Below are 20779 nucleotides of genomic sequence, written 5' to 3'. Positions count from 1 at the left end.
TTATACGCTTTTTGGCATTGTTTTTAGTATGTTTTTAGTATGTTTTAGTTAGTTTTTAGTATATTTTTATTAGTTTTTAATTAAAATTCACTTTTCTAGACTTTACTATGAGTTTGTGTATTTTTCTGTGATTTCAGGTATTTTCTGGCTGAAATTGAGGGATCTGAGCAAAAATCTGATTCAGAGACTGAAAAGGACTGCAGATGCTGTTGGATTCTGACCTCCCTGCACTCGAAGTGGATTTTCTGGAGCTACAGAAGCCCAATTGGCGCGCTCTCAACGGCGTTGGAAAGTAGACATCCTGGGCTTTTCAGCAATATATGATAGTCCATACTTTGCCCAAGATTTGATGGCCCAAACCGGCGTTCAAAGTCACCCTCAGAAATCCCAGCGTTAAACGCCGGAACTGGCACCAAAATGGGAGTTAAACGCCCAAACTGGCATAAAAGCTGGCGTTTAACTCCAAGAAGAGTCTCTACACGAAATTGCTTCATTGCTCAGCCCAAGCACACACCAAGTGGGCCCGGAAGTGGATTTTTATGTCATTTACTCATCTCTGTACACCCTAGGCTACTAGTTTCCTATAAATAGGACCTTTTACTATTGTATTTTCATCTTGGTTCTTCTGGTTCCCTCTCTGGGACCGAAACCAATGATCACTTTTGTTCTTATGTATTTTCAACGGTGGAGTTTCTACACACCATAGATTAAGGTGTGGAGCTCTGCTGTACCTCGAGTATTAATGCAATTACTATTGTTCTTCTATTCAATTCCGCTTGTTCTTTGTCCAAGATATCACTTGTTCTTCAACTTGATGAAGATGATGATCCGTGACACTCATCATCATTCTCACTCATGAACAAGGTGACTGACAACCACTTTTGTTCTACAAGCAACCAAGGCTCTAGTGAATATCTCTTGGATTCTTTAACCGGAATCTTCGTGGTATAGGCGAGAACTGATGGCAGCATTCAAGAGAATCCGGAAGGTCTAACCTTGTTTGTGGTATTCTAAGTAGGATTCAATGACTGAATGACTGTGACGTGCTTCAAACTCCTAGCAGGCGGGGCGTTAGTGACAGACGCAAAAGTATCGATGGATATTATTCCGGCCTGACCGAGAACCGACAGCTGAATTCCGCTATGCTGTGACAGAGCATATGCAATCGCTTTCACTGAGAGGATGGGAGGTAGCCATTGACAACGGTGAAACCCTACACAAGCTTGCCATGGAAAGGAGTAAGAAGGATTGGATGAAGACAGTAGGAAAGCAGAGAGACGGAAGGGAAGGCATCTTCATACGCTTATCTGAAGTTCCTACCAATGAATTACATAAGTACCTCTATCTTTATCTTTATGCTTTATGCGTTTATTACCTATACCCATTTGAGTCTGCCTGACTAAGATTTACAAGGTGACCATAGCTTGCTTCATACCAACAATCTCCGTGGGATCGACCGTTACTCATGTAAGGTATTACTTGGACGACCCAGTGCACTTGCTGGTTAGTTGTGCGAAGTTGTAGTGATCACAATTTCGTGCACCAACTACACACACACACACACACACACACACACACACACACACACACACACATATATATATATATATATATATACTAAATACAAAACATAAATGTCCCCCAAAAGTAGATTTTCGCTTGCCAAAGAGTCTCCAGCATGCTTAGTGAGGTGCCTCACGTCCTGCATTTGAAAAACAACAGAATGTGTATGGAATGAGAATCGGGGGTTCTCAGTATGGTAAAAGTGCCCATATAGATAATACATAAAGTCTCAGGAAGCCAGAGACATTCCAAAACTCCAACAACCCATATCAAAACCTAGAATTCACACTAAATCTCCATATATGGATTCTAATCTAACTTTTCTTTTTCGTTCTCTGCAAACCTCCAAATCACCAAGTGGAACAACCCTCAGCATCATCTTCGGCAACAAGAGGGATCTCTCAACGACAAACCCATACAAGACAAACAAGAAAAACACAGATATGGAAACAGATACAACAATTAGATTAAGTACCAGTTAATTATAGTTAAGCAAATAGGCAAGTAAAAACAAATGCATACTCAAACAAAACATACAAGTGCATATGATGCATGTCTGTCCTATGACCGATGATATCATTTGTTAGTGATATAGCCAAACCCAACATGTCTGGTAGCAAATCCTGGACAAAAAAACCACAACATAGAGCAAGTGGGACCAAATCACAACCTTTGTATCTTACCTGCATAACCCAGAACAAGGGGGACAACCTCAACCCTTGCCTCTTACCCAGACAGTGTTACAATTTTCAATCCAAGCAAGTGTGACAGAACTCAACTCTTTCATCTTACCAGGTGTCTCGAACCTTTACCCGGAGCAAGTGGACAACACAACTGCATCTTACCCAGTGTCTCAACTTCTACCCGGAGTAAGTGGACAATGCCACTGTATCTTATCCGGTGTCTCAAATAATTTAAATTCATATGCCATGAGGATCTTTCAATCATAATTCATCAATATCATTAACACCCTTATTCATATCTCATAAATCACAATTCATCATTATCATCATTGTAACACCCTATCTCCCTAAGTCTTACCTCTAGTCGTAAAGTAAAAGACGACAAAGCGTCACGACAGTTCTAAAGCTCAAACCATACATATATATATAGGTAATATTATAACTAAAATCCCGATGAAAGGAATATAAAATCAAAGACGAATAAAAGCACGAAGTGGTCACACAGTAACCAAAAGCCCGAAAAGCACGAGATATAAACAAAATACATAACACCTTGCAAAGCTCCAAGATACAAGGTAATAGATAAACAATAAGCAAGTTATATATATATAACCAAAAGAGAACTAGTCACAACCCGCGGAGCTTAGGCTGGCTAGTTAAACAAAAGATACATAAAAGTTTTAAGTTAAAAATAGCCACGTCTTATCTCTCAAAGGTTTTGAAATATAAGCCTCTAAGGAAACAAAATATACAAAAGTGAGGGACAACGAAAGGGAATCAAAACAAAAGCTAAACCATCCTCCGCTCTATCACCACGTTCGCAAACCCACTTAAGTGGGTTGCGACCTGTGTAAAACCTGAAAAATTAATAAATAACTAGATAATAAATTAATAATTAATTAAAGAAATTAGAAAATTAAATTTTTAGTTTAAAAATGTAGAAATAATTAAAATACGAATTTTAACACTAATTTTAAAGGTTTTGGCTCAAAATTGGGCCAAACAGACCAAATCGGGCGAACCGAACCCAAACCGAGCCCAAGGTTCAACCCAATTCCCACTTAAATGAAGAACACAGCCACTTTTATTCTCCATTCAAGCACACACGCTGGTTTAAAACAAGAGGAAAGGGGGAAGAGGGTTTCATGAAAACTTAACTTTCAAAGTGGGGTAACTTTTGCGTGCCGTTTGTAGCCACGCGTTGGGCTCTTTGAGCTCTTCAATTCTATCCAAATAAAACTGTAAGTATATCGTGTTTACCTATCTCTATTTTTGCTGGTGTGTTAAATTCGGGTTTAGAGTTTGAGGAACTTAATTCCTTGATTATTTTCATGTTTTAGGGGTTTACTAGCCTTGATTCCTTGTGGGTATTGCTCAAGGATTAGTGGGTGAAGGTAAAAACTCTCAAAACCTAGTAAAATTCCTTGATTATATGTGGTTAGGGATTGAGTTTGTGTGTACAAATGTGATCATATGAACTAGGTAGTATATGTATGTGATTTGGGGCAAATTTGAGGAATTTGGAAGCTTGGGTGGTGCTTTGGTTGCTAGGATCTTGCTGGTGGAGGTTAAGACTTTGCTAATTGAGGTGCTTTAGCATTAGGGAGAAATTGACTAAGGTATAGTTTTGGTTTCTCGTATATAATATATAATGTGTTGTGAAAATTTAGGCTAGATGGCCCTAGGTTAAGTTGTATGATATGCATGATTGAGGATTAGAAACTTGTAGTTAGAATTGTTGAGTGAAAGGTTGAAATGTATGATGATTGATTATGGGTGATTGTGAATAATGATGGTGATAAATTGAGAACTTGAAGAGTGGTATATATGTATGTGCAATTGTTGAATAATGAGTATATTGGATTTGGAAGGTGTGGGAATGTATTATTGAGATGGTAAGTATTGATGATAAGAAGTGTGATGATGTATGATGATATTAAAATTATGAGAATGATACTTGTATGAGTGATGATAGTGATACATTGTTGAATTATGCATAAATGATGTTTAATTATGAAGTTGTTGTTTTAAAATTGATAGAATTGAATATTTAGGGGTTGAGAAAGGGGTAAAAAGGGCATAGAAGGATATTGTATAGAATATGGGTTGATTTGGGTTGAGAAACTTTGGTTTGAAAATGAGAATTTGGAAAATAGAGGTTTTGAACTTTTTGGGTAAAACTTGATTTTTAATGAACTTCGGGGATCCATAACTTGAGTCTTGGATTTTGGATTTGAATGAAACCTAATTCAAATTAAAGATAATTTCAAGATATTTAAAACGGTATGAAGTTTGTGGAAATTTGAACTTTGTAGAGGAAGTTATGGACGTCGAAAGTTAGGTGCAGAAAGTTGAAATTTTCGTAAGTGCAGAAAACTAGAATTTCTGGTGTGTGAGCGTATGCGTAGACCAGAAAGTGTAATTTGGGGTGTGCGTACCCACAGGTTGGGAAGGTCGTTCTGTTAGGTGCCTACGCACAACACCTATACGTACGCACACTATCATGTTTTGCACAAAAACTCTGTTTTTCACCATTTGACCTTCCCGGCAAGCCTGTAAACCTCCGAAACTATTGTTTTGATGAAGATTCAATATTTTTGAACTATTGAAAATTTTTCTGATTTTTCAAACCTCTGAAAACTTTGATTAAAATTTATTAGTAAGGTTTTGAGTCACGAAGTAAGGGTAAGCAAGTGGATGAAGATAGAATTGGCATCGGAGGAGTTGAAGAAAGGGATACTCGATTTGATGAGATGATGAAAGTAATGAATGAGGTAATTTTGAGAATAATGCGATATTGAGAATGATGAATGAGACAATTGAGAATGATAAGGTTTGACTTGTGATGTAACTGAACTAAGAGGTGAATGTTGAGATTGGCGATAATTGAGTATGGCCGAAATGGCCAAGATGGCAAGGTCTGGGTGTGATTCCGTGATGAATCTATATTTTATGGTATTTATTTGCTTTAATTGAGTGGATTTTATTGACTTTTCTCGCATTTATTCATTGAAATAGCATAGTTTCATGATTTCTTCCAAAATTGTACTTAAAAGTAAAAACATACTTTTTAGGCCTTATAATTGCTAAATTTTATTCACTTTAATTCCGTTCGATGACTTGATGTGTTTGTTGAGTGATTTTAGACTTACAAGGCAAATATGGATTGAAAAAGTGAGAAAAAAGCATGCAAAAATGGAGATTCATGAAGAAATAGAGTTTGGAGCTTTTCAGGGTTGTGCGTGCGCACAGTGATGTGTGCATACACACGTTTGGAAGTTTGTGCAATCATGCGTACGCACGGTCATGCATGCGTACGCACGAGATGAGATTCAGCAAGTGTGCGTACGCACAAGTCTTGGCACGTGACTTCATTAAATACAAAATAGGGGCAGTGATTTCTGGGCTTACAGAGCCCAATCCAATTCGTTTTTGAAGCTATTTCGAGCCTAATTCAAGAAGGAATAAAGGGAGAGGAATTAGGTTTAGTTATAACATGTTTTAGGTCATATTCTAGAGAGAGAAGCTCTCTCTTCTCTCTAGAATTAGGGCAGGTTTAGGTTAAATCACTCTTAAATTTAGATTTTGATCTTGTCTTGATTTAGTTTTCCTTTCAATTTCTTGTTATTACATATTTGCTCTCTTAGTTTTACTTGTTATTTCTTGTATTTGGTTATTTTTATGTTATTGAATTCTTGTTAATCTTCATTTTCTTTAATGCAATTGATGCCTTTTTATGTTTCTTATTATTTAATTGAATTGTTATTATTATTATCTTGCCTTTGGTAGCTTTAGATTTTATTATTATTGCAATTTAATATGCTTTTATTTTCATGCACACCAAGTATTTGATAAAATGCTTGGCTTAGATTTAGTGTAGTTTTTTATACTCTTGGCTTGGAATTGAGGACTTTGGTGACCTTGAGTTATAGATGTCCATTCTAGATTGTGTTTAGGATTGTTAGTTGGTTTGGTTTCCACTAACGCTAATCTTTCACTAAGTTAATTAGTGAGTTGACTAGGATTTCTGGATTGAGATCAATTATGCCCTTTTGATTTATCCTTGATGTTAGAATTGACTAAATGGGATTAATTCCTCGCAATTTCCATGTTTGTAGTCTATGACTAGGATAGGAATCCTTATATCTCAATCCTTGCCAAGAAGTTTCTTAGCATTTGAATTCTCCTTTCTTTTGATTAATTTCCTTGAGTTTGATTACTTTTGATATTTAGTTATTATTTGTTTCTTTAATTCCTTGCTATTTACATTACTTGTCTCTTGTCATCAAACCCCATTCTCTCATAGCCAATAATTGAGTACTTAATTCCAATTCCTAGGGAGAGCGACTCGAGGTTTAATACTCTCAGTTTTCGATATTGGTTTGCATTGTGACAACCTTTATTTAAACTTTGATGTGAGGATTGATTTCCGGTTTGTGCTATCAACGAAGAAGCTCTTTTCTATTGAGAAATTCTAAGCCGGCACCAATTCTTCGGGCCAAAGTTTTTGGTGCCATTGTCGGGGAGTTGCAATGGTGCTATTTTGTTGGCTATTGTGAATATGTTAATATATAAATAGCTTGCTTTTTAGTTATTTTCTTGTTTTTATTAATAGTTAGAATTGTGTTTTTGTTTGTTTCTTGATAGCTTTTGTTTTTATTTTCTCTCTTTTCTATGAATTTTCACCCTTTTAACATGGAGTTTGGTTGTTATAATGTTGTAGGGAATAGCAATCTTAATGATGGTGTGCACCAAGGATTGAGCTATCACTTGAGGGAGGAGCCACATTCATATGCACAACCTTTATGGCAATCTCCTCCTTCATTCCATTATGATCATAACTCATCCTATAACCCTCAACCACCATATTCATATGAACCTTCTCTTTAATATAGCCCTCAAACGCAAAATTTTCAAGCTCTACTCTCCTACCGAACACCTCCATATGAGCGTAACCTATACCCATCATACCATCAATCTTGTGTGTGATGAGCGGATATTTTATACGTTTTGGGGTATTTTCATATGGTTTTTAGTAGGAATTAGCCACTTTTTAGTATACTTTTATTAGTTTTTATGCACAAATCATATTTCTAGACTTTACTATGAGTTTGTGTGTTTTTCTATGATTTCAGGTATTTTCTGGCTGAAATTGAGGGACCTAAGCAAAACTCTGATTCAAAGGCTGAAGAAGGACTGCAGATGTTGTTGGATTCTGACCTCCCTGCACTCGAAGTGGATTTTCTGGAGCTACAGAATACCAAATGGTGCGCTCTTAGTTGCGTTGGAAAGTAGACATCCAGGGCTTTCCAGTAATATATAATAGTTCATACTTTGAACTAGTTTTGACGATGTAAATTGGTGTCAAAATGCCAGCTCTCTGCCTTTTTCTGGCGTCAAAACGCCAGAGCTGGCATAAAAGTTAGAGTTAAAAAGCCCAAACTGGAAACAAAGTTGGCATTTAACCCCAGGAACAACCTATGCACGTGAAAGCTTCAATGCTCAGCGCAAGCACACACCAAGTGGGCCCAAGAAGTGAATTTTTGCACTACCTATCTTAGTTTACTCATTTTCTGTAAATCTAGGTTACTAGTTGAGTATAAAAACTACCTTTAGAGATTTATTTTGTACCTCATGACATCTTCACGTTTTACATTGTATCTCTACGGCATGCGTCTCTAAACCCCATTGTTGGGGGTGAGGAGCTCTGCTGTGTCTCGATGGATTAATGCAATTACCACTGTTTTCTATTCAATAATGCTTGCTTCTGTTCTAAGATATTCATTCGCATTTAAACATGATGAATGTGATTATCCGTGACACTCATCACTATTCTCAACTTATGAACGCGTGCCTGACAACCACCTTCGTTCTATCTTAGATTGAATGTATATATCTTAGCCTCCATTCCGAAAGATCGGAGTCTTCGTGGTATAAGCTAGGATTATTGGCAGCCATTCCTGGGATCCGAAAAGTCTAAACCTTGTCTGTGGTATTCCGAGTAGGATCTGGGAAGGGATAACTGTGACGAGCTTCAAACTCATGAGTGTTGGGCGTAGTGACAAACGCAAAAAGATCACTGGATTCTATTCCAACATGATCGAGAACCGACAGATGATTAGCCGTGCGGTGACAGCACACATGGACCATTTTCATTGAGAGGACGAGAAGTACCCATTGACAACGGTGACACCCTACACACAGTTTGCCATGAAAGGAGCCTTGCGTGCGTGAAGAAGAAGATAGTAGAAAAGCAGAGATTCATATGACAGAGCATCTCCAAAACTCCAACATATTCTCCATTATTGAATCACAAGTACCTTTTATTTCATGCTCTTTTATTCTATTGCAAACAAAACCCTTTTCATTGATAATCTCCTGACTAAGAGTTACAAGGTAACCATAGCTTGCTTCAAGCCGAAAATCTCCGTGGGATCGACCCTTACTCACGTAAGGTATTACTTGGACAACCCAGTGCACTTGCTGGTTAGTTGTGCGGAATCGCAGTGTGATTGCAATTTTGTGCACCAATGTGCCTCATGAACAACCTTATGAACCATACTTAGAACCACCATAATTCCAACAATAATACTCCACACCACCTCAACACTCTCACCAATATCAACCACTTTCTGCATATGAGGACCTTTTCCTACATGATGAATCTTCTTTTTTCTCACAACATTCACCAGAGGAAGCAGTCTAATTCTTCCTTCAAGAGTAAGAAGAGTACCAAAAGAGGTAAGAAAACATCATGGCTACCTTAGCTGGAGCTCTATCTCACCTAGCCTTACTACACTCTTCCAATAATTCAAATACTTCCACAGATAAAAGTGAAGAACCAACTTCAATTGAAGCATGTAGAGTGGGAGAGAGCTTGGAACTCCAAGAGAAAGAAGAGGAGTTGAAGCATGAGTTGCAAGTGGAGGAGGTTGAAACAAAGGAATTAAAAGTGGTTGAAGAATTTGAAGAAGTTGAACAAGGAACCAAGCTTGAGAAACCTTGTCAAGAGGTGGAGATTATAAAAGAAGAGAAAAAGGGATGGGAACTCACATTACCAAAGCCATTTGAAGTCCCTCCTCCTAAGTCACTATCCACTCCTTCATTTAAGTGGATAAAATCCTTAACCTTAAGCTTCATTATCCCTCTTGAATATGGTTTGATTGAAACGGATAAGCAACTTAGAAATCTTTATGGATTGGAAAGTAAGAGAGATTTAGGTAGTGGTTGGAAATATGATCCTAGATTCATTGAGGTTGAATCTTTAAAGCTTGGTTTCAATGGTTGGTGCGATGCCAAATTAGATAGACCTTGGAGAATGTTTGGGGTGCTTAAGTGAGAGTTCTAAATGCTTGCCACCCGGATGGAATCACATGAGTCAACAAGAAGATCGGGTGTATAAAATTTGGGATCCCAGTGGCTATTGGAAATGCAAACATTGGTGGAGATTCAAGGAAGAATTCAAGCACAAGTCACCATAGCAAGGGCATCTCCAATTGTCCAATTTAAGGACAATAAACAAAAGTGCTAGGTGGGAGACACCCCACCATGGTAACATCTTTCTAACCCTCTCTTTGTTCATAGTTTTAATTCATTGAATTTTGTTTCTTCTAGCTAGCTTAGATTTAGTTTAATTTTGAACTTAGTTGGATTAGATTTTAGTATGGATCATGTATCGTGAAGTGTTGCATGTTTTGAGGTTGAAAACCTTTGTTGGAGATCATGCTTGGTACCTTAGAGATTTAATTTTTTTTTTGAGAAACAGAGCTTTGTGCATACGCACACACCTGTGCGTAAGTACACTTATCCCAACTTCTGTAATCCGTGCGTACGCAAACTCATTTGCAACCTTCCTGCTGGGTGCATGCGTATATGCTTGTGCGTCTGCACACCAGACATTTTTTTCCTCCATGCGCATGCACGCATCTGAGTGTATGCACACATGACCCGTTTTGTAAAAAAATCCTTAGTGTGCGTACACACACACCTATGCGTACACACAAATAGTTTTCACTCTCTGTCGGGTGCCCACGCACTCTATTGTGCGTGCGCACGCCCTCCATTTTTCACCTTTCGTGTGTACGCACGGCCATGTATGCGTACTTACAACCCCTTTATTACCACCACCCCACTCATTTTCTTCTTTCTCTGTTCTTCTTTTCCCATGTCTCTTTTTTTCTTTTCTCCCACTTAATCATCACTTACCATCCACCGCCCTCTCCATTTATTAGTTAGTTTAATTTTTTATTTTAGTAGATTAGGTTGTTAGTATAGGTTAGATTTTAGTGATAAGTGTTGGGTTATTGATTTGATTTGCTGATTCTGTTGAGATATTACTGCTGAATTGTTATTGCTATTTATTGTTGGACATCTTTATTGAGGTTATACTTTGCTGCTTGGTATTGAATTTTGAATGTTGGACATTTGTACATACCAAGTACTTATGACATTGTCTTCAAGAATATTGTTGGATTTCTAAATTGCATGTTGTTGCTAGCCACCATATAATTTGAATTTACTATTTATTATATGACAATGGTATGTAGTTGATGCTTCTTTTTAGATGATGCTTGTTTATGATTAATTTTTTTTACTTTACCTAGTTGATGCATTGAAATTAAGGAATCTTGGAATTGGATCGTAAGCTTACATAGTGACATTTTTTTTAGCTTTTTAAGCTTTATGGACATGCTTACTATGTGGTTGATCTCATCTTATATCTCTCTTTTCCTAAATTGTATAGCAACCATGTTTTCTACTTCATGTCAATTAGGTGATGCAAACAAACTTCAAAGTGTGTCATTGCTTGATGTGTGAGTTCTATATTTCATTTGGTTCATTGAATTCTCTTGCACATCAACCAATTTTCATCTATCATCCTTTCACGATTGCTTGATTCTTACTTGGATACTTTTATGCTCCTTTATTACTTGGTTGTTTATCTTAACCTACAATTTTCTTTTAAAGTATCTCAAGCACACTAGAATGAGTGAAGTGCATACTTCTTTTGTGTAATTGTGAGATAGCTTTCAATGCTAGTGTGTGTGTGTTCTAAACTGCGCGCAACTTAGAATTCACACACTTGTTTTCATCAATGTCACAAATTGATTTACTCACTTCATTCTAGTGATCATTACCTCATTCCAACAATCTATTCTTCCTTGCTTTTGTATTTACTTGTATTGCTATCCTGATTTATATCTTTTAGGATGATTCACCATAAGAAATAAAGGAAGCGGGAGAAATAACATATAGGATCTGACTGACCCACCAGCTGAAGGTGGTAATCCGTATCATCGCCATAGCCCCCTTGCTCATCTCAGAATACATCGAGGACGGTGCAAACATTTAAGTGTGGGGAGGTCATCTGACCGATCGGCAAATTTTTGGATGAAAAATTTTAATCCCAAACACTTTCACATTTTAATTTTCTTAGTTTGTATATATTTTGTAGCTTTAATTACATTTTTCTTAGTTTATTGCATCTCCTTTCATATAAATAATAAGCTTAGTCAAAATAATAAAAATTTTTAAGATCATTCCTATATAGGGCATTAACATCCTAATTGGTTTGAGTTGAGATCTTGCATTGAAACTTTCTTGAATTATATATTTTGGAACATGATTTTGAGCTAAGAACACACAACCATGTGAGTTTTGAGCCTAATTGTGTGGTTGCATCATATTAACTACTATTTTCATTCTTGTGTGTGTTATTCTCTTTCTATGATTGTAATCTTTGATTTGTTTGATTCTTTATGTCTATTATTTTGAATATGAATGCATTTATGTGATTGAGGCCTTTATTTTGTTTGAGCTTACTTACCCAAATGGCCTTACCCTTTTGCCTACCATTGTTAGCCAAATTTGAGCTTATTTTAATCCCCTTTATTCTTTATTTAAGCACATCACTACCCCTAAGTGAAAAATAATAAATATCCTTGATTTGGATCTTTGATTACCTTAGGCTAGTGAGAGTGTTTATCATTCAAGTGTGGGGAAATTTGGGAAACATTGGTTGAGGTAAAAGTGTATTTTGGGTTTTCATTAAAATTTTTAGGAATTGGATACATACTCATGCATTGAATGTTGAACCATATGCATTAATCTCTCTTGTATATATTATGCTATATAAAAAAAGGGAGAAGGAAAAAAAAAGAAAAAGAAAGCAATAAGAAGGGGACAAAATGCCCCAAAGAAAAGTAATAAGAATAATGCATATGGGATGTGAATTGAAAAGAATGCATGAGTGTGTGAAAAAGTGAAGAATGGATAGTTAGGTTTGCATTTGAATTGTATAGGCTGTTATATGTGTTAGGTGAGAGTTTAAGTTAATCAAGGATTCAAATTTCAAGCTCACTTGACCATATGCATTCTTACCTTGACCCTAGCCTCATTACAACCTATGAGAAGTCCTCATGATATTTGTATGTATGCATTGAATAATTATTGATTATTAGATGAAAAAAAAATTTCAGAAAGCATGATTAGAGGATAATTGAGTGAATCAACCCTATACACTTGAGCGACTAGAGTGTATACACATCTGGTGAAGGGTTCGATTGCTCAATTCTATGTTTCTACCAGTTATTATTTCTTATCTTGCAAGTTGTAAATTTTTTTCAATAACTCTAATCAATTTTTGGATTTGACTTGGTTGTGATTGCTTTAACCCTTATATTTATATATGTATTATTGGAAATTGATTTATTTTAACCAAGTAGTTACATGCATTTAGATTGATTGCATATAGGTAATTTACTTGCATTGAATAAATATTGGAACCCCTTTCTTGTATCCTTCTTGATGGATAGTATAAGGACATGCTATTGTTTAAGTCTGGGGATGTGATGAATCCATATTTTATGGTATTTATTTGCTTTAATTGAGTGGATTTTATTGACTTTTCTCGCATTTATTCATTGAAATAGCATATTTTCATGATTCTTCCTAAATTGTGCTTGAAAGTAAAAACATGCTTTTTAGGCCTTATAATTGCTAAATTTTATTCACTTTAATCCCATTCGATGCCTTGATGTGTTTGTTGAGTGATTTCAAGCTTACAAGGCAAATATGGATTGAAGAAGTGAGGAAAAAGCATGTAAAAGTGGAGAATTCATGAAGAAATAGAGTTTGGAGCTTTTCAGGGTTGTGTGTACACATAGCAATGTGTGCGTACGCACGAGATGAGATTCAGCAAGTGTGTGCGTATGCAAAAGTCCTGGCACTTGACTTCATTAAATGCAAAATGGGGGCAGCAATTTCTGGGCTTCCAGAGCCCGATCCAACTCGTTTCTAAAGCTATTTCAAGCCTAATTCAAGAAGGAACAAAGGGAGAGGAATTAGGTTTAGTTAGAACATGTTTTAGGTCATATTCTAGAGAGAGAAGTTCTCTCTTCTCTCTAGAATTAGGGTAGATTTAGGTTAAATCACTCTTAGATTTAGTTTTTTATCTTGTCTTGATTTAGTTTTCCTTTCAATTTCTTGTTATTACATCTTTGCTCTCTTAGTTTTACTTGTTATTTCTTGTATTTGGTTACTTTTATGTTATTGAACTCTTGTTGATCTTCATTTTCTTTAATACAATTGATGCCTTTTATGTTTCTTATCATTTAGTTAAGTTGTTATTATTGTTATCTTGCCTTTGGTAGCTTTAGATTTTATTATTATTACAATTTAATATGCTTTTTTTTCATGCACACCAACTGTTTGATAAAATGCTTGGCTTAGATTTAGTGTAATTTTTCATACTCTTGACTTGGAATTGACTTGGAATTGAGGACTTTGGTGACCTTGAGTCATAGATGTCCATTCTAGATTGTGTTTAGGATTGTTAGTTGGTTTGGTTTCCACTAACGCTAGTCTTTCACTAAATTAATTAGTGAGTTGACTAGGATTTGTAGATTGAGATCCATTATGCCCTTTTGACTTATTCTCGATATTAGGATTGACTAATTGGGATTAAATCTTTGCAATTTCCATGTTTGTGGTCTATGAATAGGATAGGAATCCTTATATTGTCTCAATCGTTGCCAAGAAGTTTCGTAGCATTTGAATTCTCCTTTCTTTTGATTAATTGTCTTGGGGTTTAATTACTTTTGATATTTAGTTATTGTTTGTTTCTTTAATTCCTTGTTATTTACATTACTTGTCTCTTGTCGTCAAACCACATTCTCTCATAGCCAATAATTGAGCACTTAATTGCAATTCCTAGGGAGGACAACCTGAGATTTAATACTCTCAGTTTTTTATATTGGTTTGCATTGTGACAACCTTTATTTAAAGTTTGATTGTGAGGGTTAGTAGTTAGTCTAGGCTATGCTTGCAACGAAGAGATTCTTTTATTGAGTGAAATTCTAGACCGGCATAAATCCTTTTCATCATCCCGCTTGCGTGCTAACTTGATAATTTTGTTGGCACCTACACCAGGCAAGGACAAAGGTTCCATCCTGTTTTACTCGTGGTTGCTTTTTCATTATGCAGACGGAGATTTTATCCCGCCCGTGGTGAGGACGCGATTTTCATCCTGCTCACGAGGTTGGGAATTTGATGATGGAGGATTCCATCTCTTGTTGTGATGTGGATGTGGGGAAGGTAGAAAGGAATTTTCTTTCGTATTGTTTTTTCCATATTCTACTCTAGTTGCAAGGTGGAAAGGCACACTTCTTCGATGTGGAAAGGCATTCTCCTTCATAATACCTTTAGGAGAAGGTGAAAAGGCACTCTCCTTCGTTAAAGTTCCTCTTAGGGATACGCAACCTAGAGACCATATCCGGGTTAGCTACCGAATGTGTCGGGTTCTGGCGATTTAACTGACACGTGAGCTCACGGCCAGTAGGAAAGGCATGCATCGTATGTGATGAGCGGATAATTTATACGCTTTTTGGCATTGTTTTTAGTATGTTTTTAGTATATTTTAGTTAGTTTTCATTATATTTTTATTAGTTTTTAGTTAAAATTCACTTTTCTGGGCTTTACTATGAGTTTGTGTATTTTTCTGTGATTTCAGGTATTTTCTGGCTGAAATTGAGGGACCTGAACAAAAATCTGATTTAGAGGCTGAAAAGGACTGCAGATGCTGTTGGATTCTGACCTCCCTGCACTCGAAGTGGATTTTCTGGAGCTACAGATACCCAATTGGCGCGCTCGTAATTGCGTTGGAAAGTAGACATCCTGGGCTTTCCAGCAATATATAATAGTCCATACTTTGCCCGAGATTTGATGGCCCAAACTGACGTTGCAAATCAGCTTCAGAATTCCCGGCGTTTAACGCCGAAACTGGCACAAAAATTGGAGTTAAACGCCCAAACTGGCATAAAAGCTGGCGTTTAACTCCAGAAAAAGTCTCTACACATGAAAGCTTAAATGCTCAGCCCAAGCACACACAAAGTGGACCCCGGAAGTGGATTTTTACGTCATTTACTCATTGCTGTATACCCTAGGTTACTAGTTCACTATTAATAGGATCTTTTGACATTGTATCTTTACCTCATGACACTTTACACGTTTCTCATTGTATCTTCTACAGCATGAGTCTCTAAACCCCATGGTTGGGGGTGACGAGCTCTGCTGTGTCTTGATGGATTAATGCAATTACTACTGTTTTCATTCAATCACGCTTGCTTCTATTCTAAGATATCACTTGTTCCTAAACCTGATGAATGTGATGATCTGTGACACTCATCATCATTCTCACCTATGAACGTGTACCTGACAACCACCTCCATTCTACCTTAGATTGAGTAGATATCTCTTGGATTCCTTAATCAGAATCTTCGTGGTATAAGCTAGAATTGATGGCGGCATTCAAGAGAATCCGGAAGGTCTAAACCTTGTCTGTGGTATTCTAAGTAGGATTCAGGGATTGAATGACTGTGACGAGCTTCAAACTCCTGAAGGCTGGGCGTTAGTGACAGACACAAAAGAATCACTGGATTCTATTCCAACCTGATTGAGAACCGATAGATGATTAGCCGTGCTGTGACAGAGCGCGTTGAACATTTTCACTGAGAGGATGGGAGGTAGCCATTGACAACGGTGAAACCCTACATACAGCTTGCCATGGAAGGAGTCTTGCGTACTTGAAGAAGAAGACAGTAGGAAAGCAGAGATTCAGAAGATAGAGCATCTCCAAAACCTCAACCTGTTCTCCATTACTGCAAAACAAGTACTTATTTCATGTTCTTTTACTTTTTACAATCAATCCTGATAATTATTGATATCCTGACTAAGAGTTATAAGATAACCATAGCTTGCTTCAAGTCGACAATCTCCGTGGGATCGACCCTTACTCACGTATGGTATTACTTGGATGACCCAGTGCACTTGCTGGTTAGTTGTGCAAAATTACAAAAGTGTGATTGCAATTTCGTGCACCAGTATGCATTGTTTGTCTTGCTTGATTATACATTAATTGGGCTTGCCTATGTGATTATTATGCTTACCTGCTATATTTTCTACCTGTTGTATTTCTATCCTACTTGAGTTTTCCTTGTTTATATTGTTTGTCTATGCACCAGAGTTTTGGAGGATTGGAGGAAGGTAGAGTTTAGGGCTTAAGTTAGAAAGGAATTAAAAATAAGAACCTTAGATATCCTACCATGTTTATGGCTTTCAATCTATAAACTTTAAGATTTAAATCTGAGTGTTGGAGTTCTAGAATTGCCTCTGGCTTTCCTGGGGCCTTATATCTTATGTATGCGGCATTTTTACCATGCTGAGAATCTCCGGTTCTCATACCATATATATGTTGTGTTTTCATATGCAGGTCGGGATGCACCTCGATGAGCGTCTGAGATCTTTGGCAAGACAAGTCTAATTTGGGATTTATAATTTGATATCATATGATGTATTTATGTTCTAGAATTCTCCTATATGTATATAGCTAGCTATGTCCCTCCTAGAGGTTGATAATGGAGAATCAGGTCGTTTATTTTGTATTTTGAGATTTCTTTGGGTTATGACTATATGTATGTATATACACACTTATACTCCGGCCAGTCTTTACTTTGCGGGCTGAGTTAGGAGCTTGCCATTCTATATTTTGATCTTCCACTTTTTATTATGTAGTTTACGTTTTATCTGATTGCACTTTTTCGTGTGTAAAGCGTTTTATTTTTGCGCTTAGTGTTTAAACCTTCTTTCAAGGCTCTTAGTTATGAATTTCTTTAACTATATTACATATATATTTTTTTATTTTTAGAGGTCGTAATACCACACCACCTCAATTTTACAACTTAAGCGTAAAGCTCTGTGTGGTAGGGTGTTACAACCTACATCTGAAAAACAACAACAACATATGGTATGAGAACCGGGAGTTCTCAGCATGGTAACAGTGCCCCATAGATAAGATATAAGGTTCTGGGATGTCGGAGGTAATCCTAGAACTTCCACACAATTATAATTCAAACTTACATTATATTTTAAAACCATAAAAAGGGTCATCTAACTTAAGGGATACTATTCTAAGAGTCACTGTTGTCCCACAGCTTCTACCAACCTATCCTCCACACGATTCCATTACCACCACCTACCGAACCTCCTCAATTTTATCAAAACACAAGTAATGGAGAACACAAGAAGAGTTCATGTACAAAAAGTAATTCATTTAGCAATTAGACATGTTATTCAATTAGGCATAATGCAACTAATCAAAGCAAACAATCACATAGAAAATACATATGATGAATGCCTGTCCTTTTGGTTGTGATATCATTTGTTGGTTCAATTGCCAACCCGACACATCCTTTCGGATTGTCGCATTTCTGCCATGTCCCTGGGATATAGTGCCCGACTCATTTTGTGCACCCCTAGGACATAGTACCCGACTCACTTTGTGCGCTCCCTGAAATATAATGCCTGGCTCACTCTTATGCGCACCACTGGGATATAGTGTCCGGCTCACTCTTTCGAGTTATAGTGCTCGAGTTCACTCTTATGGAAGGAAAGATTATGTGAGCAGGAGACTGCCACAGTCCCTATGCCGTTCACCGTAACCTCGACAAGTGGGATCCAACCTCCATCCTTTCCAGGCGCATAGTAACTTACCAATCATAATATATCAATAATGTTTTATTCAATTACAGTGATCACTGTTCATGTTCATCAATTTCCTCAACTTTAAACCTTTATAATTTCTTATTCACATTCAATTCTCAATTCATTCTCAAAACAATACTTTACCAACCCACTCTGGTTATTCTATCCACAGAACTTTCCAAGCCTAAGTCACTATCTCTAGATTCAATTAAAAAAATAACCTTTTTAATTCAGCCAATACTCTCTCTGTTGTTCTAAAGCCTAAACACTAGCTAGGAGACCTTAAACAGGGGTTACGGAGGTTTACAGGCTTGTCAGGAATGCCAAACAGTTAAAAATAGGATTTTAGTGTAAAAACAGGGCATCATGCATATGCATCATACTGTGCGTACGCATGCACCAGACGACTTCCCCAGCGTGTGCGTACGTATCATAGTGTGCGTACACACAACTTGTAAAATTTTCAAGGTGTATGTACGCATACCACCTCATGCGTACGCACAAGTCTCAACGCACTCTCTACTTTGTGCGTGCGCACGATAGTGTGCTTAGGCACACAAACCAGAATTTCTGGTTTTCTGCAACATTACAGAGTTCAATTTTTTATACCTAACTTCTAACATTCATAACTTTCTCTACAAAATTCCAATTTCCCTCATCTTTATACTATTTTAAAGGTCTCACAACCATCTTTAATTTGAAATAAAGTTCACTCAATTATAAACTTCGAGGGACAAGTTATGGCCTGCCAAAGTTGGTTAAAATTCTATTTTTACCAAATTATGCCAACTCCTCTAGTTTTCGAAACTCATAAACCAAAGCCAAATCAACCATACCCGAATCAATACCAAAACAACCCAATTCAATGCCAACACACCCAAATCAATACTAACACTCCTATACATTACTAATTACTCATCAATCATTTTTCAATCATTCCACACCTAATTATTCAGCTCATTCAAACTCTCTATTCACAATTTCACCACTTTCACAATTATCCTCAATCATCGTCAACATTAATAATCATCATCATAAATATCATCAATTACCATTCATTTCATATCCTCACCAACAATATGCCTCACATACAAACTCCTTCCACAAATCATACCAAATATTCATTCAATTAACCAATTCATGCCATTCATCTTATCTTAAAGGCCACTAGCCTAAGTTTCACACAACATTATATATTATCTAGCAGAAATTAAAATCATACCTTGGCCGATTTCTCCCAAGCTTGAAACACCAAAACTCAGCCATCAAGCTTAATCCAAATACTCCAATCCATCAAATCAACTCTAATCAACAAGAATTCAAGCTAGTTTCATACAAATTACCAAAAATTAACACTAGGATTCACAGATATGACAAACACAAGGGTATAGAATTTTCTTACCTTACCCACAGTGGATTGGGATAAAACACAAAAATTACCGAATGTTAGATATCACCTAAACAACCAAAATCACAAAATCTACTCAATCACCATAGCCAAAAATGCAAAATTGTATGGAAGAGAGAATTGGATAAGAAATTGAAAGTTCCTTATCACTTTGTTTGGATGAAATTGAAAAGCTTGGCGAGGGTTTGCGTGGCCGCAAATGGCACGCTAATCGGAGCTCCGGAATGCAAGTTATGATCAAAACAAGGTTGGGGTGAATAGTGAAACACTTCCCTCATTCTCAGCTGCACTCTTCCTCTCAAAGGGATGAAATGAGGCTGAGTTGCCTCTTTATAGTGAACTTATATATGTTGGGCTTGGGCCCAACTTGGACCCGGTCTAACCGGTTTACGGTTTTGTTTCATTTATCCCAACATTGGCCAAAACCTTTAAAATAAGTGTCCAATTTTCTATTCTAAATATTTTTCTAAGAATCTCTGCAGTTTTATTTTTCATACGAAGTACTAGACAAACTTAAGCCGATACTTCCGACTAAATTAACGATACGCATTTTTACGTATTTTTTCGCAGAAAGTTACATATTCCCACTCGGAAAAATCCGCTTAACCCAATTCTCTTCATCAAATTTCAAATTAATATTTCTAGATTTTTCAACTTATTATGGACAATCAAATTATTATTTTATTCTAATTAAACGTCTAAAATTTTCCGGTTCTTACAATCATCATCTTTATTCATATCTCATACAACTTTACCCATGCCTCATTAACTTAATTATTCACTTTACAAATCTTTTTCAATGTCAACGTAACTTTCTCAATAGGTTCGCTCTCTTTTCTAAGCCTAACACTAGCTATCGGGTCTTAAAAAGTTTTTACAGATGTTTGAAAAGTTAGAAGAATGGTTAAAAACTCAAAAATATCATTTTGGCAAAATAGGGTGGTTATGAGTACGCATGCCACCCGTGTATACATGGTTTTTAAAATCTGAGGAGGTCGCATACGCGAACCACCTCTACGCGAGTATGTTAGTAGAGAAGGGGTCTCGCGTACGCATGATACATGCGACGTTTGTATGGGTGTAAAAG

The sequence above is a fragment of the Arachis stenosperma genome, chromosome 3, assembly GCF_014773155.1.
Source record: "Arachis stenosperma cultivar V10309 chromosome 3, arast.V10309.gnm1.PFL2, whole genome shotgun sequence".
Taxonomy (NCBI): domain Eukaryota; kingdom Viridiplantae; phylum Streptophyta; class Magnoliopsida; order Fabales; family Fabaceae; genus Arachis; species Arachis stenosperma.
The sequence above is the reverse complement of the archived record's forward strand: the minus strand, read 5'-3'. Positions refer to the sequence as shown.